The 25,967-nt window shown below is 41.5% G+C and overlaps 1 long non-coding RNA gene across 1 annotated transcript in view; it reads right to left on the reverse strand.

Annotated features, from left to right (window-relative positions):
• LOC140691053 (uncharacterized) overlaps positions 1 to 25,967 on the reverse strand; it is a 225,854-nt gene that overhangs the window by 86,800 nt on the left and 113,087 nt on the right. The window contains exons 3-4 of the long non-coding RNA XR_012066499.1: positions 8,961 to 9,041; positions 7,747 to 7,869 (exon numbers count right to left, since the gene is read on the reverse strand). This is a non-coding gene — a long non-coding RNA (uncharacterized lncRNA). The remainder of the gene's footprint in view (positions 1 to 7,746; positions 7,870 to 8,960; positions 9,042 to 25,967) is intronic.

Here is a 25,967-nt window from a genome sequence, read left to right on the forward strand (position 1 = left end):
GGGTGTGGCAGGAAAGAGCACGAAGAGTCACCTCAAGGGGTACTTGGCAATCCCACTCTAGCAGGTGGCAATTGGCTAGCATGGCTCGAGTTCTCCCTGAAGTGTGGCTAACAGCTCAGCTGCCGGATTAACTTGAGATTTCTCACCTGTAAAGTGAAGATAATCACTCCCACCTCCTGGATTTACTGAACAAATTTAATGGGACTATCTATTTGGAAAAGATTTGTAAAGATGAAGAATGCTTTGTTTTCTATTACGCTTAGGAGGTTTTTCCCCTCATAGAAATCTTGAGGCCACTGGGATAAACTGTGGACCAATTCAGTCAAACAAAAGATATCAGAGTCTAGACTCAGCGAAGTTGGGAACTAAGGGCAAATTTGCTTCTCTCAGATAAGAGCCTCTGTTAATTAACATTTTAAATTTTAATGTGTCAATAATTTAGGAACCCAGTTTGCTCGGGTTGTGGGGTTTGTTTTTTTTTTCCTTCCTTTTATGAAGAATAATTTTGCAAGGGTAAAACCCCTGAGCAGTGCATTCCTGTGAAGTTCATTAGGAAGGTGAGGAGAGGTTAGTCTTTCAGAATGTCTATCCTTTTGTTGAACCAGCAATGGCTGGTTCATGATTTTTATTTTATGTTTGTTTTATAATCTTAGGCTTATGAGATTCAGGGTGATGAATCAAATCTCAAAATTTGAGACACATGGCTTGAAGCTGGGACTATCTCAGATAACAGAGGTAGAATGCAAATAAGAAGTTTTGCTGTTCAGTTACTGCCCAGTTCGTGCATTCAGATTGTGTCTACAATGAACCAATGCAATCACTTAGGAGGGGGAAATGTCAATAAGCTCTTTGTTTCATCCAGGGCAGAGGCTGGCTAACTACAGCCCATGAGCCAATCCAGCCCTGCCTGTCTTTGTGAATAAAAGTTTTACTGGAACAGAGCCATGGCTATTTGTTTATCTGTTGTCTAGGGCTGCCTCTGCACCACAACAACAGCATGGAGCAATTGTGACACAGACTGCACTTCTCTCAGACCCTGAAGTATTTACTTTCTGATCTTTTACAGAAAAAAATTTGTCAATGCAAGACCTGACATACTTTTAGGTGTTTCACAGGCAGTTTTATTTTAATACGTATGGGTTTACTGTAGTAACCATTAGAAAAAGATCAAACTACCAAATCTGTGTTTTTGCAGAATTTTTTGTTGTTGAGGGCAAACTAAAGAAGATAAATAAGAAAATTCTGAGTCAACTTGAGGAAAAATATTAAATTCGTAATACAGTAAGAAAATACGATAGTAGTATGCAAAATTCTAGTATTTGAGAAACACAGACACAGGGGGCACCAAACTTTTGATTTTTATAGTTCTCGGGTTCTAAGAAATCTTGGCCTAAGGGAGGTTTTTAACAAGTAAACTTTTAACTTTTTCTCTATTTGAGTCTTACAACAGTTTGGGGCAGAAATTAAACAGGTAACAATTATGACTTTCCACCCATACATATGAAGATAAGACATAGATGAACCTTTTATTGGCCATCAGAGTCATAAGCATGGAGTTTTTTAGTGGGGGAGGAAATAGAATAGAGTTTTTGAGGTAAAACCTTAATTCTAATCTTTGCTTATCAGACAATGGTCTTGGTTTACTGAAAAGTTCCATATGGCTTGATATAGAGTCCTTCAGTTTGTCATGTGACAGTGGACACAAGAACTCAAACTGATCTGGCCCTGCCTCCCGTGGTCAAGTACACAGGCTTAAAAGAAAACCATGCACTATACAGCCCCCATGATGTGGTGCCTTGAGCTTAACTCTAGATGGGCGGTTCTCTAAGTGCACACCATTGAATATTTGTAGGCTTGGTGTTTGGTTTTCAGGAGCCTGGTGACCAAATAACCTTTAGGAAGAGAACTGATTTAAACATATTTGAACCTGCTCAAATTTACTGCAAGATTCCTCAAGATCTGCGGAGAGATGGAGGATGCAACATTGCCCAAACCTACCTCACCACAGAACTCTTCTCTCATGGAGCATTTTGGGAAACACCAAAGTGGACATAATCATCGGGGATTCCATATGATTTGGAGTGTAGAATTTACTTCATTTTGGTTTTTTGGGTTTTTTTTTTTTTTGGAAATCCCTTCCCTTTGGGATGTATCATCAACCAAACTTCATGATAGTAGATGGTACAACTTCCAAACATAAAAGGAGTTGTGTGCAGAGAATACCTGGGAACTCTGAAAACAGTTTGCCCTAAAAATTTTAGCAGGCTAATTAAAAATAAACACCAAAATCCTTTAAAATATACATTACCTTTTGGTAAGCAATTCTGCTTTTACAGACTTGTCTTTTGGAAAAAATCAGGGACATGTGCAGAAGGGAATTCCTGTAGAGTGATTTATAAGAAGAAATCGGAAACAGTTTAAATGTTCAATAATAGAAGACTGTTGGGAGGGTTTAACTGTATTAGAATATTAAGGAAGATGATAAAAATCATATTACAAAAGAGTACTTTTTGACATAGGAAATTGTTCATGATATACAACCAAGAGGAAAACCACCACTAAAAGGTATTCACGGTATCTTACTCTTATAAAAGTCTGTAAGTGAATAAACACAAAGATTACTCAAAAGATTTACAGGAAGTATAAATAGTGGGATTATTTAGGCTGCTGGAATAATGGGTAAAGCTTCCCTTCTTTGTGCTATTATGTTTGCCAACTTTTCTGCTTTGAGCTTATATCGTGTAATTAGAAAAGTGAGACTCGATTACAGCAGAAAATTCTACAGAAAGCAGAGTTCCTCTTCTATCACTTTTTCCAAAAGAACCTGTAACGTGACACATTTTGCAAATGCGCTAAGCTACGTACTGCTAGGACCAGAAAGGATTTTCTCCCAGGTGCAAGGATGGCAGAAGATGATACCAGAACCCTGGAGGCTTCATGACTAAAAATCGCTCTTCTGGTTTTGCTCTCTTCAGAGACATGTCAGTGTGAGGAAAGGCTTTGCCGCCATCTCAAGAAATGACCTCTGGTTTGTCATCCAGGCAGACAATTTCCCTGAGCACATCAAAGCTCTGACTCAGCTTGCCCTGTGTATCTGCTCCACCTATATATGGCCCAGATCTCCATGGTCCTGTCACTTCCTTCCCCTGTCCCATTCCTCCCAACCCAACAGTGGCAGAAGGGAAGTTCTGGAGTCAGCGCTGCTGCCAAAGGATTTTCTTAGGCTGGAGAGTGTTCCAGCCAGGACCAGGTTTGGCACCACACTTGCTTCTGTTAGTTAGCTCTTTCTGTACCTTTTTGGGCAGATTTAAACCCACGTACACAAATCTTAATCCACTGCTTTTAAAACACTGCTTTCCGATATCATACATTATTTAAATCTGTGTCCCTGCTGCATGGCACTGGCCTGAGGTGCTGTGCCATGCACCCACTGTGAGACCTTGGTTAAGAAGTCTCCCCACTCTGGACCTCAGTCCCCTTGCCCATTTAATAAGATGCCTAGATTTACTCAGCAAACATTTATTGAGTTCCTACACTGGGGTCAAAGGTGCATAAGACAGATACAGCTCTTGTCTTAATGGAGCTTACAGTTTAGTGGAACAGGCAGATTTTATGTATACATACTTCTTTTGTTTGTTTGTTTGTTTGGGGGGAGGGTAATTAGGTTTATTTATGTATATATTTATTTTAAGGGAGGTACTGGGGATTGAATCCAGGACCTCACGCTTGCTAAGTACACACTCCGTCGCTAACCTATACCCTCCCCACCGTATACATACTTTTTAAAGCAAATCTAAAGGAGTATGGAAAGTACTGTAGAGGACATAATATAGAGATGCTACTGGATCTACAGGCAGAGCACCTAAGCCAGACTCAGGGAGTCAGGAATGAGCTAGTGACATCCATGAAATGACTTCCGGAAGACACACTGAAATATAAGTAAGACTGAGTAAGAGAGTGGTAGTGGAAGGAAGCAACAGCTTACTAAAATCCCAGAAACAAAAGGATGAACAATTAATTCACAAGATTAAAGGAAATTCATAAAGCCAAAAGAGAGGGTGCGAGAAGGGAATGGAGCAAGGTGAGGGCGGGCCATATTGAAGAGTTTAGAGCAGCACTAGATACACAATGTAAGCCATGAGTGTAATTTTAAATCTTCTAGTAGCCACATTAGAAGGTCCAAAATATGCACCTGAAGTTACATGTAGTAATATATTTTAGTCAAGCCAGTATATCTAAAATATTATTTCAACATGTGATCAACATAAAATTATTAATGAGATATTTTACACCTTTTTTTTTCCCTTCTAAATCTTTGAAATGTGATGTTTGCATTTATAGCTCATCTCAGTTCAGACTCGTCACATTTCAACCAACAGTCACATGAGGCTAGTGGCTACCGCACCAGACAGCACAGATTTACACTTTATCTTTAGGATAACGCAAAGCCACCAAAGGGCTGTAACAAGGGGTGGGATCTGCTGACCACTCAGGATGCCCTGTGGATAATGAATTTGATGGATAAAGGTAGGAAGGAGGGAAAGGAGAAGGGAGGACATTGTAAAATCTACAGCAAACAGTAGCATAAAGGGGTGGGGTCGGGAATAAACAGATCTCACTGGAGTCCTGACATACTTAGGAGGTAAACGTACCCATTTTGACACGCACACAAGCCCACGGAGCACCCAGACCCAAGCGCTGCTTCACAAGGCATAATAACGCATTTATTTTTTCCCTCTCTGACCTCTTTCAACTTAAAGTCACAGACCCGCGTAAGAAGTCACAAAGGCCACATGGGTTTCCTAGGAGCCATGCAGCGAACGGTTTGGATAGATGGTTTATGGTGCTGTTTTGACCCTTTCTCCTCTGTACGGGTGAGAAAGAAGAATCACCCAGAAAGTCTGAGAGTGGTTGTTACTTTTTTTTTTTCCCTCCATCGCTGACACATTAAATCTATGGAGAGAGGAGGGAGGAGGAGGCAGATGGAGAAAACTGCTTCTCAGGGGTGATTACAGCGAGAGAGGGGCTGGAAGAGACATCCCTGGGCCCCATATTTCTTTTGCCACCAGTGACTTCCAAATCAAATGAGCCCAATCTGCAGATCAAAATGAGATTTTTCTTATTGACTTCCCTGAGAGCTTAGCCGGCGCTCCGCAAATCGAGTCACACGTATCCTGCATCATCATCAACCATCGCCGATTGCAGGGAAGTCGGAACTGGGCCGATGTTGGCAAATATGTCACTGATGCATGAGGCCAGGGAAAATCCAGCTCTTATTGGCATGGCAGTGCTGACCTGGTTTGTCCGTAAATGAAGAGCAAATGCAATTTGCAAAACACACAGAGCTGATAAGGGGTTACAACGAGGCGGGGCTGGAGTCACTTTTCTAAGAGCAGGCATGCTTGAAGAGGAGACAAAGCAGATCTCAAGCTTGAAATTGGACAGACAGCGTTTCTTAAAGCCTGCCTTATGCACCACCTTCCTCATAATCACCTGAGGAGTCTGTTACAAATCCGCATATCTGGGTCTAAGCCCAGGCCTGCTGAAACAGAGTGTCTGGGGTGGGGCCCAGGAAACCTTCATGTTCAAGAAACCCCTGGATGATTCTTGTGCATATTAACGTGTAAGAATTTCTTGAGGAAGGAGAGTGGGACAAGAGTACTTCCACTCGTTTATTAAAAAAGGACTGAACGCAGAGTCAGTCCACCTGGCCTTTCATCCAGACTCTGCTGCTGGCTGGCTGGCTGACTTCAGGGCAAGGGGCTGAGAAACAGGACGTGAGATCAGAAACGGGTGCGAGCCCACCTCCTTCACACGAGAGCTGTGTGGTGATGGTTAACAGCTAAGCCAAGCCTCACTCTCACCACCGGAAAATGCAGAGGTGAACACAGGTGCCCTCGACGAGCCAGGTTCTGGCATTCTATTGCATTAAATCACCTAACCTCAGTGCCTGCACCTGTAAAATGGGAAGGCTACCTTCTGTTTAAGCCATGCTATTTATGGCATCCAGTGAAACACTACAGTTTTGGGGGAAAAAAAATTGTTCAAAAGGTTGGCACAAAGAGGAAGTGGTGGTATTAATCCATAATAGAGTTGTCTCTACTTAGGACATTGTTTGTTTTAAGACTATATCTACACCGATAAAATCCCCTTTAAAGCACAGTATTTTATTTTTTTAACACAATGCACAATATAACACCCCAAAGGATTTTTTTTTCTATTACTGCAGAGGACAAAGGGATTCACCTTGCGATATTCCAGGTTCTCTCTATATTAAAAAAAAAAAAAAGGCCCCCTTAATCTTAACGGCCATGCCTTAACTTGGCATTCAATTCTATTGATAATTCAGCCACTGTAGCCAACGTTAGCAAAATCTGACTATTTGATAAGATGCCTTGTTTTTCTAGTTCACATATTTGTGCTTATTTCATGCCAGGTCCTTGTTCTACAACATCTCCCTTCTTAGCAAATATCCTCCTATCAAACTCCTAGCTATACAAATATCATGGATGTATGCAAATATTTAATGTCAAAAATGGTGAGGCTGATGCTGTACATAAAAGCAAAGCACATAAACAAAAGGACAATTCATAACACAAGTATCCCACATTAGAGGAATGATTAAATAAATATAGTCATACAATAGAATCCAGGTATCCCCTGCTTTTCGAAAGCTCGCTTTGCACTGCATCTCTTTCACGAAAGATCGACATTCGTACCTATTTTTGCTAACCGAAAGAAATCCAAAGAGGATGTTCACTTTCATTTAAAAAGGGGGAAACTGAAAACAGCAGTCAGGGCCGGGTTTGCAGCCAGCCGTTACAGAGGGAGCGCACACTCCAAGCAGCGAGAGAAGGACCACCTCTCCTTCCCCGGGAACTCCACACGGCCACGCAGCATCAAGGCCCCAGAGCCTTAAACCCGTCTCTGAGCAACTGTGTTTCGTCTGAATTTATTTTGTACACCCATTAGCAAGATGTGTCCTAAAGTAGCTTCTTTTCTGCTCTACACCGTTTTGTCATATGAGAAGTTTCATGGGAACATTCTGCTTTCGGAGCACAGCAGGGCCTTGTACTCTACACGAGTTCACGTGTTGTTGGAAAAGAGTATTTAACAGCCTGGGAAGACGATCATGACACATTGTTAAGGGACAGAGAAAATTAAGTACCATTTAAAAACCATCAATAGACACAACATAGAACACAGGTAAGAGGGGGGTGCACTGTGCTGGTCAGGCTCTAGTTTTTTTATCACATCATAGGGATTTTACTGTACAGACGCACAAAAAAGAAAGGAAAGGTCTGAGGACCGACGCAGCCCGACCTCACCGAGAGCTGAACCCCCTGCTCATGGCTCAAGAATGCGGAATCGCTCTGGATGAGGCAGTCAGGCACTCCAGTGGCTGACACTCACACGCAGCAGGTGTCTCAGATTCAACACATGAATGAGAGCAGCTGACCGGTCATTTAGTCACCACCCAGTGCACAGCCCTCCCACCAGGCAGAGCTCTCAAGCCAGGCCATTTCATAGGCAGTGGACAGAAGCCTTTAAAACGCTGCTGTAAACATTTATGGACACATTTCTTGTGGACCTTCTTTTCCAAGTAAAATCCTGGGCACAGGATATCTTGTTGATGTAGAATTGGTAGGGTTAAATTTTTCCAACATGATGTACCATTAAAAACTCTCATCACTGGGGAAAAGAAAAAAAAAAAAAGAAGCCTTTGGCTTTGATTCAGTTACTCACGTGGAGGGTAGCATGATCACGTGACACAAACAGGAAGTGCGAAGGCTGCTCCTCCCAGAAGCCATCCTCAAAGACTCACGCCTCGTCCCCAGTGCACTCATCACGTAACGTCTGTTGTTATGCCTGAATGGTGGCGGAGAAGCAAATCAGTTAGGAATAGATTTGACTCCATGAGACTGAAAAAAAACAAAATCATGATTTAAACACATGAAAGTTTATTCTCTCAAGAGGAAGAAGTCTGGAGGTGGGCAGTCCAGGGTACAGCAACTCTCCAAGTTATTAGGAAATTCAGGAGCATTCTAACTTTCTGCTCCACATCCTAGCACACAGTACAGAAGTCATTATTTCTATTCACCAAAGTTCTTTTCTTCTCTCCTTTCAAGCACGTGATATATAACAACTCATTGCATATGTTCTTCCACCTGCTTCTGTGATTTTGAACGCACAGATCAAGAGGAAGCCTCCATCAGCCTGAGTGACAGAGTCACTCTGTGGAGCACAGGTTCTTTGCTGACCTCTATTGGACATCGAGGTGAGTAAGAAGTAGACAACCACTGAGATTTGGGGATTGTTGATACTGTAGCATAACTTAGTCTATCCTGACTGGTACACATGGCCATCCTCAAACTCACTTCCTCATCCACCTTGGCTGCTGGAGATGTAACCATCACCTTCATGTTCCAGAAAAATGGGGCAAAAGGGCCAACCCTTCCAATGAAATCATCCCTCTTAAGGATCTTTTCTGGAAGTCCCACATTTTTTCCACTTATATCTCATTAGCCAGAATTTAATTTCACGGGCAAGGAAACCACCACAAAGGATGCTGGGTAGTGTAGCCTTTTGTGGGGGACACACTGCTGCCCTGAATAGCATCAAGGTTGTGTTATTAAGGAAGAAGGTGAGAAAGGATACTGGGTAATCAACCAACAACATCTGACACAAAGACTCACTTTCTTCCTTTATTTACATTGTCCTAACTTTTTTGATAAGACCCATAGTAATGTTAGTAGTTTTATATAAAGGGGAAAAAGTTATTGGCAACCTCTCATTTATCCATCAGTGTAGTTCAGAGGCTCCCTTTTTTGACCCAACAGAAGCCCAGTATCCCTTCTATGAGTTATCCCTGAATCTTGTGTGCCCCATTCCTCATCGTTTTAAATCACATTTGCCTCTGTATCATAGTTACCTGTGTGAGTGCATGCCAGGTCCCCTACCTGATCAAAGGCTCCCTGAGGGAAGGGTCCAGCTCTAATTCTCCATCTTCTAAAACACATTTCATGTATGGTAGATGTTCCCTATTAGAAGAAGAGATGGAAAAAAGACGAAAACAACCCCATTACTCAAATTCTATTTATTTTTCTTTTAAATCCCAAATTGAAACAGAAACGAACTCATCCTTCCTCCAGAGTGAGTATATTACGGAAGTACCTAAGTGCAAATCACCAAGTTCAGGTTGAAGAGATGAATTTCAACAGAAGGCAATTTTCACAGACATTTGAGAGGGGAAATGCATACATAGACTGGTTGAATTCAGGTATGATGGATCTGAGGAAGCACATGACAGGTTGCACCAGCAGCTGAATGTCAGGGAGGGTAGCACATGAATGTCCTCTTGAGAACGTCAGAGCTTGGCTCCAGGCTGCCAAAGCCTCCCAGTCACTGCGGGTGTGACACTTCTTACAGCTAAGTGCATGGTGTCTGCCAGCGACTGAAGACCCTGAAATCTCATACATGTTCATACAAAAGTCCAGTAGACAGCCAAGAATGAGGTGGGAAGAAGCTGATATACTGACATCACCCTCTGGGCAAATGGAGAAATAAAAGGGGATTGAAAAAAGTCCTGCATAACTGGAGCAGGGGAAGGGACCCCTATTCTAGAACAGCCATCCAGAATAACAAGTCTCAGAGTTAAGACTCTGAGTGTTTTTATAAGTGCTATGTACCAGGCACTACGCTAAGCACTTCACCTGCATTGCTCCATTTAACCCTCACCATGTCCCCATGCGATGGATATGACTTTAATTTCTATTTCTAAATTGCAAAAATGAAAGAACTTGGGGGTTTCAAGAGATCAAGTACCCTAACGGTGCCATTTAAAGGTCTCCCTCTGTGCACACCCTGTGTCAGGTGACTTTGTGGCTCCTCCCATCAAAGGATGGAGTCTATTTCCCCATCCCTTGGATCTTGGCTGGTCTTGTGACTTGTTTTGGTCAAAATAATTGTGCAGAAGGGACGATGTGCCAGTTCTGAACCTAGGCTTTAAGAGGGCTTGCCCGCTCCTATTCTCTCTCTCTTTAAACCCTGCTGCTGCACATGAAACACCTGGACAAGCCAGCTGTGTCACGGGAGGCAGAGCGGAGTCATGTTAGCTGATGAGTGAACCCCCAGCTGACCCACCAGCTGACCAGAGACGCACAGTGAGCCCAGCCCTGATCAGAGAATCACTCAGCCAATCTCTGGACTCTTGAGCAAAAATAAATGTTTATTACCACATGCTCCTGAAGTCCCATGGCTGTTTGTTATACAACATCATTGTGGCACTAGGTAACTGTTAGACAGATAAGTAGGTATCTTTCTCAGTTACCCAGGTAGTAACTGGCAGAGCCAAGATTTGAACCTCGTATGTCTACCTTCAGAGCCTGACAGGCAGGGGGAAGACTTCAGAAAGAACAAATCACTTGGCATATATCTGAAGTTTCTCAGAATCTCCAGTCTCCAAGTCAGAGGTCCTGTGTTCAGTCCTGGGGTCTTACGAACCGGTCCAGGCTTTTGGACCCTGCTTTTCTTGTCTTTAAAACAGGCATAGTCAGCACTTCTTTTAGCAAGATTCCTATTAGGACCCAATGAGATACCCATGTGAGAGCATTTCACAGATGGCTGTGCAGATAGATGCCAGGTGCCAGCCTCACACTCTTCATCTCTGCCACCAGCTCAACAAGTCGAGGATGCTCTGCCTGAAAGGAGCTTTGCTAGGAAGTCCTCTGCACTCCTCCCGCCTCGGAATGATTATGGTGCGCGCTCCTCGGTGGAGGACAGGGTAGTGGATGGTTTGTCTCTCTAGCGTCCCCCTCCCATAGCAGGAAAGCTATGAGTTCTAAATGGGAGAAAGGAGGGGGAAAAAAACCCTAAAGCTGTTATCAAATTCACAGAGGCCCTTAATGGTGATTTAATGCTGGGAGATCTAGCTTGCCACAAGATTGTCACAGGACTGTATTTTTTTTGTCGGGTTTAGGTGAGGGGTAGTGTGGCCACATTTAAAGGGAGTGGGGAGAGGTGGTGGGAGGGCCGTTAATCAACTGTCTCGGAGCATGGTCTGGACTGCAAGCAGAATTAAAGGACCGGGGACACGAGGGATGGCTGCAGGGTGACCTTTGGGGCAGGGCGTAATCAAGGAAGCACAAAAAAGAGGGCCAGGCTACACCTCACCTGCCCTTTCTCCTCTCATTTTTATAACTAAATTCCTCCTCCCTGTAGCCCCCAAACTCAGTCTAGCAAAGCCTTCACAGAGATTATTATCTTCCCTGGTGGTTCCAGACATGTTCTCAGCGTGCAAATATCAGGATTCAAAAGCATCACATAATGCCTAGAGTCTGTGGTTAACTCCTGCTTTCATCTCTTCACATCTAAACACCTTTTTAAAAATGTACTCACATCTAATATTTAACCTCACACACTACCCAGCTGTGTTCATATACCAGTATGCATTCATGCACTCATTCATCAAACACTTTGTGCTACCCTCTGTTATGTGCCGAGCGCTGTGCCACGCCCAAAGGAGACAAAGATGAACGACATGTGGTCCCTGCCCTCAAGCGGAGCCCATGAAAGAGGCACAACTGGAGGATGGGCTTAATGTGAACTGGGGAAATCAGAAACTGCTTCCTGGAGGAAGTGGCACCCAAGCTGAGGCCTGAATGATGAGGAGACTGAGAAGTCTGTGTGAGCAGGAGCAGGAGCGAGGCACAGAAGCAAGCAGCAGCACGGTGCGCAGGAGAGCAAAGGGGATGCGAGAGCACAGGAAGAGAACAGGGGAGCCAGAGGTGAGGCGGGAAAGGCAGGCTGGGCTGGGTTATGGGAGGGGCTCAGAGGCCAGGCTAAGGAGTCCGCAGGTGCTATGAAGTCAGCAGGGGTTTGAGCAGAGAAGCATGATGGTTTAGTTTTCTCTGCCGCCATTAATGGCACCACTCAGTTGCTCAGGCCAAAAACCTTAGTCAGCCTCATACTACGTGTCATGCATCTTCCCCAGCATATCCCATCCATTAGACAATCCTGTAGATTCTCCCTCCAATACCTAGCCACTTGTCTCCCCTCTCCTGCCTCCACGCATCTCACAGCCCCCATTACATCACTTCTCACCCAGGATGGTCTGACGGCTCCCCGCTTCCACTCTTGCATGTCTCTTCTCTCCACTGCTGAGTCATCTTTTCCAAACATCAATCAGAACCCATCTCCTCTCTGCTTCAAATTTTCCAGTGGATTCCAGGTGGATAAAATCCAACCTCCGTACCACACCCTACAAGTCCCAGTGTGATCAGGCCTCTGCCCACCCTCTGTCCTCACGTCTTTGCACTTTGTCCCCTGCTCACCTCACCCTAGGCATGCTGCAGCCCCGGCGGCTCCTCCAACGAGGCAAGCTCATGACCATCACACTGGCTTTGCCCTTGATCGTCCCACCACTTAATACTCTTTCCTCTCAGATCATCCCATGACGCGCTCTCATTTTATTCAGATCTGTGTTCAAATGACCCCCCTTCAGAGAGGCTTTAGCTAAGCATTTTAAAAGCAACTTTTCCCCATCCCTGCTCTCGGCCATTAATCTCTGTTATCTTATCGTGCTTTACACGGTTTTTAAATGCGTATCAAAACCTTAAATTATATTCCTTGTGTATTCGTTACTCTTACTCTCCATCTCCCCTTTGAGAATGTTACACTTGTCATTGTCTTATTTCTATCTTCCCTTCTAGACTGCCCCATGAGAGAAGACAAACATGTCTCTTTAGTTCACCACCAGGTTCCCATCTTCTGGAACCATGATCTGAGCTCAGAGGAGGTGCTAACGAGTATTTGTTGAGAAGGAGGATACAGGAAATGAGCATGTTTGGGGAAAGATGATGAATTCTCTTTTGGAATAGTTGAGGTATCTAAAAACCAGTCTTCATAGCTGTATTCAACCTTTCCTTCGTCTTCTACAGCCATGTTTCCCTCGGATACCTCTATTTCCTCTCAGGTCCTGAGACCACTTTCTATGTTCTTTAAAAGAGACAGAGTCACCTTCCTGAATCCCACCGGCAAAGTACAAGTCATGAGACCCCCTTAAAAGTTAATTACAAAGATCAAATGAGAGAGCATGAGTAAAAATTACCTAGACCTTGATGACAAATAGACTCCAGAAAACAGATTGTCACAAGATGTTTGAATTCATCAGATACATCAATATTATTACACAGTATTCTGATAGATAATATTTAACATGTTTAAAACTTTTCTGCTAGACTACAGAGAACAATGCTTATTCTTTTTTGTCTTTCCCTACCTGTGTCTAGCACAGTATCTGCTATTTGTTTATTTCACAGAAAACAAAGAGCTTCTGCTTCAAAATCAGGTACATTTGCGGATTCTCTGCTTGCTAGAAAGCCATGAACCACCAGGTACACTGATTTACTTTATTAATTAATTAATACACTAGGATGCAGTGATCCGATTACTCCTCCCCATCTTGCTGGCGTCCTGTTCCCAGGCCTCTTTTCTTGTGACCATAATGAGCTTCTGAATCCTTCATCTTCGTGACCACTTCCTAGAATATGTGACTATAAGGGCCTTCACGTCTAGCTTTCCATCCCCGTGTTGACAACGTGCAAGGCTGAGGTCAAAATCAGGCAATGTACATACACACACACTCACATTTCTTATTACAACATATTCTTTTGAAAAAGTTGGAGCAAATTATCTATGTACACTGTGTGAATGTTGATTTTTTAACTTAACAGAGCTTATAAATCATTCCTTACCGTGACTTAGAGACGTAAAACAGTCTGTTTCATAGTAAGCTATCCCTGAGTTTGCTAAACTGGTTTTCTACCAATGAGTATTTTGCTTATTTCCAGTTTTTGCTATTCAGAAGTCACTGCACAAATGTGCGGGCATGACTATTAAATGACTCCATACAGGAAGACTGGCAAGTACAGGCATGCTGTAAATTTTTATTTCTATTGCCAAAAAGGCTGCACCAATTTACATTCCAAGAAATAGCACTTGAGGGCCTGTTTCCCCAGTATTATCAAGTTTTATATATTTGTAAGTCTGTTCAGTGAAAAGTGAAATCTCACTTTTGAAATTTTCTATTTCTTTAATTGTGAGTAAGGCCGATTATTTTGTTGGATGTGAAGGACACTTACTTCCTTTTCTTCTGAACCTACTGTTAACATTCTTGGCTTATTTTTCTTTTCATTGTTGGTTTTGTTTCTTTTCTTTTCTTTTCTTTTCTTTTCTTTTCTTTTCTTTTCACAGACACTGACAAATTAAGGAAATTTAGCTGTAGTATAGTATTTTTTCCATGCAGAATTTTAAACATTTTATGGAGTCAAAATTTGTTAGTCTCGTGTGAGTGTGTGTGTGTGGTTTTTGGTATTCATGTTTTCTTTAGAAGTATCTTTTGTGCTTCAGGGTCAGAAAGGCATTTGGCTGTATTTTCTTTTAGTGACTTGTATAGTTTTTTTCTTTCTTTCTTTTTTACAGATAATTCATTAACACATATGGAGCTGTGTTGGTTTTTCATTGCTGCATCACAAACTACCACAAACTTACCAGCTTAACATAATACACACTTATTACATCACAGTATCTGTGGATAGGGAATTGGGCATTGTTTAGCTGGGTCCTTTGTTTAGGGTTTCACAGCCTGTGATCAAGGTCCTGGCCAGAACTATGTTCTCATCAGAAGATCAACTGGCAAAGAATCCACTGCCAAACTCTTTCAGATTGTTGTTCAAATTCATTTCCAGATGCTATACAATTCATGGCATCCTGCTTCATCAAAGCCAGAGAGAGAGAGAAACTCTAGCAAGAAGGGCTTCACATCACCATGGAAGCGCACACGTGGTCACGTACAACCTATCATGTTTGCCACAATCCAATGGTTAGAAGAAAGTCACTGATCCTGTCCACACCCAAAGGGATTACACAAACGTGTAAAGACCAGGAGGTGGGGAGCCTGAGGACGACTCTGAAGTCTGATCTCCATAAATCTGTTTTGGTAAAAGGACTGAGGTAGGAACATAAATTTCTCTAAATGGTTAGCGAAAAGGCTCAATGGCACTTACAAAATCATCTAACTTCCCCTTTAACTTACTAAAATTCTATTTTTTTCTATTTTCCCCAGACAGTATAGTTTAAATAACTCAAGCCAGTTCATTTCTCCTTCTTTCCCCATCTCAAGTACAAGAACTGTCATACTGGAGATACAGTCTGTCAACCCCACGATCTGCTCATTGTGCATAAAAAGAATACTTGTCAGGCCAAACCTCTAGCCAAACTCACAAAGAAGAAAAAAGAGAAAGCACAAATAAGCAAAATAAGAAAGGAAAATGGAGAAATTACAACAATTAACATAGAAATGTAGAATATCATACAAGAATATTATGAAAAACTATATGGAACCAAAATGGATTAGAGGAGATGGACAAGTTTCTGGAAACATATAGTCCACCAAGACTGAATCAAGAAGGAACTGACCACTTGAACAAACTGATCACTGGAAATGAAATCGAATTAGCAATAAAAAAAACCTCCCTACAAATAGAAGTCCAGGACCAGACGGCTTCACTGGGGAATTCTACCAAACATACAAAGAACTCACACCAGTCCTTCTCAAACTCTTCCAGATGATAGGAAAGGAGGGAATACTCCCAAACTCATTCTATGAAGCCACCATCACCCTGATACCAAAACCAGGCAAAGACACCACCAAAAAAGAGAATTATAGGCCAATATCACTGATGAACATAGATGCAAAAATCCTCACCAAAGTATTAGCAAATAGAATCCAACAGCACTTAAAAAAGATTATACATCATGATCAAGTGCAGTTCACCCCAGGGACACAAGGGTGGTTCAACATACACAAATCAATCAATGTAATAATACATCACATCAACAAGAGAAAGGACAAAAACCACATGATCATCTCAATAGATGCAGAAAAAGCTTCTGATAAAATTCAACACCCATTTATGATAAAAACTCTCATCAAAGTGGGTATAGAAGGAACATATCTCAACATCATAAAAGCTATATATGACAAACCTACAGCCAGCATAGTACTCAACAGCGAAAAACTCAAAAGCTTCCCACTAAAATCTGGGACAAGACAAGGATGCCCACTATCACCACTGCTATTCAACATAGTCTTGGAAGTCCTAGTCACAGCAATCAGGCAAGAGAAAGAAATCAAAGGGATCCAAATTGCAAAAGAAGAGGTAAAAGTGTCACTATATGCAGATGACATGGTACTGTCTATAGAAAACCCTAAAAGGTCCACACAAAAACTACTAGAACTAATAGAAGAATTCAGCAAGGCAGCAGGTTACAAGAATAATGTACGAAAATCAGTTGCATTTCTTTACACTAACGATGAATCAACAGGGAAAAAAAAATAAAGAAACAATCCCCTTTAAAATAGCACCCAAAGTAATAAAATACCTAGGAATAAATCTAACCAAGGAGGTGAAAGACTTATACATGGAGAACTATAAAACACTGATTAAGGAAATTAACAAAGACTTTTAAAAATGTAAAGATATCCCACACTCCTGGATTGGAAGAATCAGTATTGTTAAAATGGTCACACTGCCCAAGGCAATCTACAGATTTAATGCAATCCCTATCAAATCACCCAGGACACATTTCACAGAACTAGAACAAATCATAATAAAATTTATATGGAACCACGAAAGACCTAAAATTGCCAAAACATTACTGAAGAAAAGAAAGAGGCTGGAGGAATAACTCTCCCAGACTTCAGACAATACTACAGAGCTACAGTCATCAGAACAGCATGGTACTGGTACAAAACAGACATATAGACCAATGGAACAGAATAGAGAGCCCAGAAATGAACCCACAAACTTTTGGTCAACTCATCCTCAACAAAGGAGGCAAGAATATACAATGGAATAAAGACAGTCTCTTCACAAATGGTGTTGGGAAAACTGGACAGTAGTATGTAAATCAATGAAGCTAGAACACTCCCTTACACCATACACAAAAATAAACTCAAAATGGATCAAATACTTAAACACTAGACAAGATACAATAAACCTCCTAAAAGAAAATAAAGGCAAAACATTATCTCACATACATCTCAAAAATGTTCTCTTAGAACAGTCTACCCAAGCAATAGAAATAAAAGCAAGAATAAACAAATGGGACCTAATGAAACTTACAAGCTTCTGCACAGCAAAGGAAACCATAAGTAAAACAAAATGACAACCTACGGAATAGGAGAACATTTTTGCAAATGATGAAACCGACAAAGGCTTGATCTCCAGAATATATACGCAGCTCATACAACTTAATAAGAAAAAAACAAACAACCCAATCCAAAAATGGGCAGAAGACCTAAACAAGCAATCCTCCAAGGAAGAAATACAAATGATCAATAGGCACATGAAAAAATGCTCAATATCATAATTATCAGAGAAATGCAAATCAAAACTACAAGGAGGTATCACCTCACACCAGTCAGAATGGCCATCATTCAAAAGTCCACAAATGACAAATGCTGGAGAGGCTGTGGAGAAAAGGGAACCCTCCTACACTGCTGGTGGGAATGCAGTTTGGTGCAGCCACTCTGGAAAACAGTATGAAGATTCCTCAAAGGACTAGGAATAGAGTTACCATAGGACCCAGGATTCCCGCTCCTGGGCATATATCCAGAAGGAACCCTACTTCAAAGACACCTGTACTCCAATGTTCACTGCAGCACTATTTACAATAGCCAAGACATGGAAACAGCCTAAATGTCCATCAACAGATGACTGGATAAAGAAGAGGTGGTATATTTATACAATGGAATAGTATTCAGCCATAAAAATGACAACATAACACCATTTGCAGCAACATGGATGTCCCTGGAGAATGTCATTCTAAGTGAAGTAAGCTAGAAAGAGAAAGAAAAATACCATATGAGATCACTCATATGTGGAATCTAAAAAAAAAAAGAACATAAATACAAAACAGAAACAGACTCATAGACATAGAATACAAATTTGTGGTTGCCAAGGGTGCAGGGGGACAACCCACCTTTACTCTGCTACTACTACCCTTTTGGAAGTGGCTACTTCCTATGAATTGGTGGATTCTTTAAAGGTTTTTAAATTACATTTACTTTGAACAGGGGATATGTACACATGGTTAAACAATTTAGGGAAAGGGAATGGGAAGGGATAAATTTGGGAGTTTGAGATTTACAAATGTTAGACACTGTATATAAAAGCAAATTTTAAAGAAGTTTCTGGTGTATGTAGCACAGGCAACTACCTTCAATATCTTGTGACAACCTTTAATGAAAAAGAATATGAAAACAAATACGTATGTATATGCATGACTGGGACACTGCGCTGTATACCAGAAATTGACACATTGTAATTGACTGTACTTCAATTAAAAAAAAATTTTTTTATTTTAAAAATTCAAATGTTACCAATTATACATAAAAGGAAAATTCAGTCTCCTCATATCTGTCTTTTAGTTCCCCAGGCTCCTTCTCCTTCACAGAGATACAGATATGTGATATAGATAGATGTTAGATAGACAGGGCACAGGTTTTAAAAAATACAACAGTGGCATGCTATACACAATTTTGCACACTTTGCTGTTTTTCACTTAATGATATATACCACAGCCTGGGTCCCATGTTGGCACTACAGAACTGTCTCATTTTTAACAGCTACATAGTATTGTGTGGGTGTCATATAATGTATGTAACCATCCCTTATTAGTGGATATTTTGTCTGTTTCCTATCTTTTGCTTTGAGGATAATGCTCCCATTAATGACTTCAGACTTCACAGTATCATTTTAAATCTTCATCTTTTTAAAGATCAGATTTGTTAGAAATTATTTCTAACAAAAACAAATTTACCTTATTTCTATCAGGGATCCCCATCTACCAAAACACTAGGACTCTGCTCCATAGCAGTTGTCAAACTGAGGTCCAAAGCAGAGGTCCAAACTGATAGCGGCTGGTTAAAACTAACACACACAGATATGTATTTGAATCACACTGCTATTCTTCTAAATAGAACAAAACCTGTCAGCATTAAAATGGCCAGAATTTTAATGTGACTTATCTAAATCACAACAAAATCAAGAAGTGGGGTGTCTCTTGACTAACTGAGTCCTTGTCACTGCTGGGCTCACATTCCTGCCCAACAGAAGTCGCCTGGAGCTGAGTTAAGCTGTTCAGCTCAGATGTGGCATGGACTTCCTCGGTCCACCACACGACCACGATGGGAACCCAGAGCCCTCCGCATCTCTGAAGTTCTGTCGGCTGTCATTTATCATCACACAGCCCCAATTTCCCCCTCCATGTTAGAGTTGAGAAAAAAAAAGTGAAATGCCTTTGTACTCATGTCTCATAATAGTAGAAAAATTTAAAAAAAAGAAAACTAGGCCCGTACTAACCACCACTCCCTATTGCCTTACACCCAGATGCTCCCTCACCCGTTTACATAACCAGCCTGGCCTCTGAAAGTACCTGACTGCAATCCCATGTTACTGCAATCCCATGTTTAAAAGAATCAGACCCTCCCCAAGGTCAAACATATTTTCAGAAACAGTCCAATAAAGGCCTATGATCTCTCTCTTCTATTTAAACCCTCCTTTCATTTGTCAACTTTTTGGACAGGTGTGACCTGAAAAGGATTATTTATTTTTTTAATACCATTTCTTTGAAAAACAAAACAAAACAAAACCAAAACCCTCAGTCTGTCCTGTCCAAGGGATTTTGCAGCTAAAACTGGCCAGTCTGTTGATTCCAGAGGAAGAAGAGCAGCTGGCAAAACTAATCAACATTGGACATTTGCATTTTTCCCCTTTTTTATAGTCTCCCCTGGTGCTGGGAGATTGGTTTTCTGTGTTGGAAGGAGAGCATGGAGAGCAGCTGCTGCCTCCGGTCAGGTGCACCGTATCCAAGAGAGCGTGGCCCAGAATTCATCTACCAAATATCCCAACAGGTTAACCAGTTCTGGAGCAAGGAAGTCACAGCTCTTACTTTTGAAGGCTCTTTGTATTGAGCGTAAAAGGTTCTGTGTTTCTGGGGATAAGATGTCTGTTTTCAAATTCACTTTCTTTCTATACCCTAGGTAGCAAGAGGATGCCGTTTAGATTTGACCGCCTGCCGATGAGATAGTGACAAGAACAAAAATTAAATACAACTATGAACTTGACAAAAATAAACATACGCAGGCTCCTGAAATCAGGCAGCAAGGTGATTCTCACTACAAGTTATTGAGCGCTTCCTACCTGGGAGGCACTGTGCTCAGCGCTATACATGCATTAGCTCATTTAACTTTCTCAGTACTGGAAGGTACGTGCAATTGTTAATCCTGCTTTATAGACGCAAACAATGAAGATCAGAAAAGCACAGCAGTTTTTGCTGGGTATCTAGGCTTATAAATGACGGAGCTGATATGCGTCTCAGATGTCCATGGACCCTTAGCTAAATAAGTCCCTGGAAATCTTCCTTCATGGACCAAATACTCTACAAAGAAGTTTGTGTTGGATTTTCAGTAAAGACCACTGAGTATATTTCCTTTGGGATTTTTAATGCTGCTGTTGATAATCATTCAAGGAGAAGCATTTTCACCCTATTCTTCATGTTATTTTCACCTCCCAGATCTTCTGCAGAAGAAACTATCTAGTGTTGGCCCCTTTGTCCTCAAACAATTCACAATTGAAATAACTGCTCATGACCTCACTTCTGTTCTGAAAGATTATTTGTTTTATTGGCCACTTTTCTTCCTGGCAATCCTAAGCTCTCATTGATGTCCTGAAGAGTTATGTCACTATTCACCATCTCTCACTGTTGGCAACATATAATTCACTGCAACTACTTGGTCATAGAGCCACACCTAACCCAACTCCCCCGCCCTATAATCCATGAAGCTTCAGGTTTCACAGCACATCTCTCTCCAAAAAGATTTTCAATGATACTGCTTTTTAAAATAACTACTTTTCAATATGCATATTGTAAAATACACCCTCTGTGGTATACAGTTCTATGAGTTTAACAAATGCATGCAGTTGTCTAACCACTACTATGATCAAGATAAAGAGCACATCCATCACATCAAAAAAAAAAAATCCCCTTATGCTATTCCTTCACTGTCACCTGCCCCTAACTCCTAACTCTTGCCAGTCACTGAGTATTCTTTGTCCCTATTAATTTAGCTTTTTTATAATGTCATACAAAATGCAGTCATACAATGTGTATCTCTTTGAGTCTGGCTTCTTTCATTCAGCATAATGCATTTGACATTCATTCATGTTTTGAGGGGATGGGCAGAATGGGTAAAGGGCCAATTGTACAGTGACAGATAGTAGCGAGAACTGTGATGGTGATCACTTCATAGCAAATGTAGATGTCAAATCATAATGCTGTATATCTGAAACTTATATAATAAAAAAAATAAGTTCATCCATATTTTTCTGAGTATCAGTAGTCCACTCCTCTTCAGTGGTGAGTAATATTCCACTGTATGGATATTCCATGGATTGTTGATCCATTTACCAGTTGAGGGACATATGAATTGTTTCCAGTTTTTGATGACTATGAATAAGCTGCTATAACCATTTTTATACTGGGTTTTTGTGAACATAGATTTTTATTTCACTCATGTCAATATTTAGGAATAAAATTTTGCTGGGTCATATTGTAAGTTTACATTTAACTTCATGTGAAACTGTCAGAATATTTTCCAAAGTGACTGTAACATTCTGCATTTCTGCCAACAACATGTGAGCATTCCAGTTGTTCCACATCCCTGTCAGCACTTGATATTGTCAGGGTTCTTTGTTTTAGCTATTATCATAGGTGTAGTGATGAGTCATGGCTTTAATGCAATTCTCTAATGAATAATGTTGAGGATCTTCTCATATGCTCATTTACCATTCATCTATCTTCCTTGGGGAAATGCCTCTCAAATCTTTGCACATTTAAAAAATTGAGTTGTGTGCTTTTGGTGACATTCTTGTAATTTAGAGATTAATTCATTTAAAGTTGATTCTCCTTTAAAATCTAAATATCCCAGTAAAAAAAATTAATAACAAAAACCTCAATTAAAATAGAGCCCAGAGGTCAGAAGGGGGTGCTCTCATGCCCTAGGATGACAGCAGAGCCCAAGAAGAAGAAAAAAGACCTCCTCTTCTTGCCAGGCAAGAGCTCACCCCATGAGAGAATGTCACTAACTTCAAACTCTCAATTCCTCCAATCGACTATTTACTCACTACAGTCTTCCCAACTTCCTTTCTTCTCTTCGAAAGAGCTCTGCTCTCCTTTGTGTGTGGGGACTTGCATGAGGCTCGCCACAGTGGCAGATCCCAAAAATGCAATTCTTTGTTAATCCCAAATAAACCCACTTTTGCTAGAAATAACTGGTATCTATTTGTTTTAGGTTAACATTCTGGCAGCTCATACCAAGACCCAGAGAAGGCCCTCAACAACTCCGAGGCTGGTGAACAAACAGGAGCAGTGCCCATATTGAGCCCATTAGTGCTCACTGCTTTTCTGTCTGACCCTAGGGTTTGAGGTTAAGTCTTCCTCTGCGACCCTAGCTCCTGCCGTCCTTGCATTTTGAAGCTCCTTAGAGGTTGTCTTCAGCAGCTACTTTAAGCCTTTGTCCGTTCTTGTTTAAGTCTTGTTCTGCATGCAAGTATTCATTTGACACATCAGCCTAAGTTTTAAAAGCAGGCTGTTCCTCCTGGAACAGGCTAGCCTTCACCCCATTCCTTTTGAAATAGGGGCTGCTTCACTGGAACTTGCAGGTTCAGCCTTCAGCGCAAATACCTTTTCAAATAGGGTCTAGTCTATTGGCACTGCATTGTTAAACTTTTAGCCTGACTCCTTCAGGATTGGCTGTTCTAGTGGAACTACACTTTAAGCCTTTGGCCTTGATTCCTCCAGAATTACACTGTTCCCTTAGAGCTGTGCTGAGCAGTTTTGGCCGGGCTCCTTTAGGACCAGACTGTTCCTTTAGAACTGGTTGGTATTAAAACTGCAGGTTGTTAGAGCTATTTGAGCTGTGTAGGCTATTTAGGCTGATTGAAAATTATTCTTTTATTCTAGAGAAAAAATGGGATACCAGTTACCTAAATATTTTGAGTGCATTCCATCCCTCACAAGGACTCCAGTGGATTTTATATTTTATATTTAAAAGACCACGTTCCTTTCTAACTAAATGAACCAACCTAAACAAAGGCAATTAAGAACCGCTATGATCCTTATGGGGAACTTTTGAAATCCCCAAACTTACTTTTCCTAAAACTAAATTGCACAACTATAGCTCTAAAATGCCCAAAACTGAATGGAATGCCCATTTTGATTGGTATTGTGAGACTTCCAAACATTAGAAGGAGCCTAAAATTGCTTCCCTCCAAACTAAGATTTTTTAAGATTAACTAAAGCAAACAAACATTTAAAGAAAGATAAAATGGCTTGAAGCCTCATGCTCTTTCTCCTCAGCTCCTTTGTTTCGGGCTCTGCCCCTAAGCCATCTTCCTCCTTCCTTTCCATACTGCCCACACCCCCCTTATACCCTCACTTCCCCTGTACTAATTCACCAAACTTCCCTTTTTCTCTGAAACTCTCCCCATCCCCTTCTCCTCTGAGCCTATCGTAACGTGTCCCTTTAAAGTTGAGCTTTCCAGGGATCCAGAGGCTAAACCCTTAATTTCTTAAATTCCCTGTACTAAAGCTGAACTTGCAGGCATAGTCAAAGATTTTTCCAAAGTAACCAAGGATCCTCACGGATTAGCTGAGGGATTTAATATAGTCATTCCAACCTACCAACTCAGTTTCTCTGAATTCTTTCAGCTAGTTCATATGCTTATCGGTGAAGGCCAGGCCCAGCATGGATGAAAACTTGATAACTGGGAAAACCCTGAAAGGTCTCTAGGATTACAACCAGGAGACCAGCCTACTCACTATATAATCAGACTCAGGCAATGGCTAGGCGACTTCATTAGGCAATTCCTAGGGCTTTTCCACCGCCTACTGATTGGAACAAAATGCAGGCTGGCATACAAAAATCTGATGAACCTGTTCGTAACTATTACAATTGACTTCAGAGCATTAAAAAAAAAATCGGGCCTTCTTTTATCCCACCCAAGTAGTTTTTAACTTTATGTTTATTAATGGGCTGAACAGGGGCCACATTTCCCTTCTAGTAAAAAGGACTAGGATGGAATTGGAAACTTCCTCTATCCCAGATTTAATCTCTCAAACCAGCTCTCTTGCACTTAGAGCCACTTGAGAGGAAGGTTGCTAAAATTCTTAACCTTCAGCCCTAGCAAATGAAGGCTTCTACATGAAACCAAATCTTCTTAGTTTCTGCTGTAACTGCAAAGAGCCAGGACATCTGAGAAGAGTGTGGTAAGGTTTAGCACTTCAGGTACCTTCAGCCCTTGTAACCAGCCTCTCCAATGTCCTCCCAAATCTCAATGACTGGGCTCCCAGGAGCTACAGGGGCACTTCCCATTCCTTCCTCTTAAGCAGGCTGAGAAACATTTCTCCAGACTGGGGATGAATCCCTTCCAATCCCAAATGACACTGGAGCCAAACTCTCGGTGCTAAGCCCCACTGCTACAGAGCAGTGCCTGCCTCGGAGCACCACAGTTCAGCTAGCGGGGATCTCTAATGAGCTTCAAAAGATTGCTGTCTCTGAACCTACTCACTTTTGTTCAGACCCTTTGAAAGATCCACACCCTTTTCTCCTTAGTTCCTCAGCCCCCATCCATTTATTAGCCTAAGACTTCTTGGAGAAGTTATCATGCCAGAATTTCTCTTCAAAGCAGGAAATAATTCTAGAATTTGACAGCAGTCATCAAAACAGCCAACCAGGTAAATAAATGAGCATCTGACATCTTTTATTTGCTTGCTCCATCTCTGATGGCACTAGAGCTGATTCTGGAAACACTGATCATTTGTCCCTATTAAATCAGCTACCATCCTCCTTACAGGCAAAATCTCCAACTGATATTAGCAAAGTTCATAGTTCACCTCCCATCAAGATTCAAGCAGACCCCTCAAAACATCTCCCCAGAATTAATCAAATGCCCTGTAAGTGAAGAAGCCCTTCAAGACATAAAGCCCGTAACAGAATATTACAAGGCACAAGGCCTCATTATCCCTCGTACTAGTGCTTACAACACTCGCATTTCACCTGAGAGAAAACCTAAGGGCCAAGGGTGGAGGCTTGTCCAGGACCTCCACACAATAAACAGCACGGCTACCCTCGGCACTCTGTTGTGTCCACATACATTACTAACGTTCATTCCCACAAGAAGCACATTTTTTATCGTAATCAATTTAAGCAGTACACTCTTCAGTATTTCAGCTGAAGCAGCTAGCCAATACCTTTTTTGCCTTCACTTTGGAAGAAAAACAATTCACCTGGACAGTAATGCCTTGAGATTTTACTGAGAGTCCTTCTTATTTCTTGCAAATCCTGAAGGCTGATCTGGATGATATGAAGTTCCCTCGAGGCCCTACGTTGTGGCAATGTGTGGATGATTTGCTTCTTGCTCTCCTTCTCAGGCCTCCTCACAGGAAGACAGCACCCACCTGCTAAAGCTTTAGCTTTAAAGGGACACAAGGTAGCCAAGAAAAAAATTTCAGTTTGCCCAAACGCAGGTTCAATATTTAGGGCATCTGATATAAGAATAAGGGCCACTAATTATCAGAGAAACGCAAATCAAAACTACAAGGAGGTATCACCTCACACCAGTCAGAATGGCCATCATTCAAAAGTCCACAAATGACAAATGCTGGAGAGGCTGTGGAGAAAAGGGAACCCTCCTACACTGCTGGTGGGAATGCAGTTTGGTGCAGCCACTGTGGAAAACAGGATGGAGATTCCTCAAAAGACCAGGAATAGACTTACTGTATGACCCAGGAATCCTGCTCCTGGGCATATATCCAGAAGGAACCCTACTTCAAAAAGACAT

Source organism: Vicugna pacos, chromosome 3, assembly GCF_048564905.1.
Source record: "Vicugna pacos chromosome 3, VicPac4, whole genome shotgun sequence".
NCBI lineage: Eukaryota > Metazoa > Chordata > Mammalia > Artiodactyla > Camelidae > Vicugna > Vicugna pacos.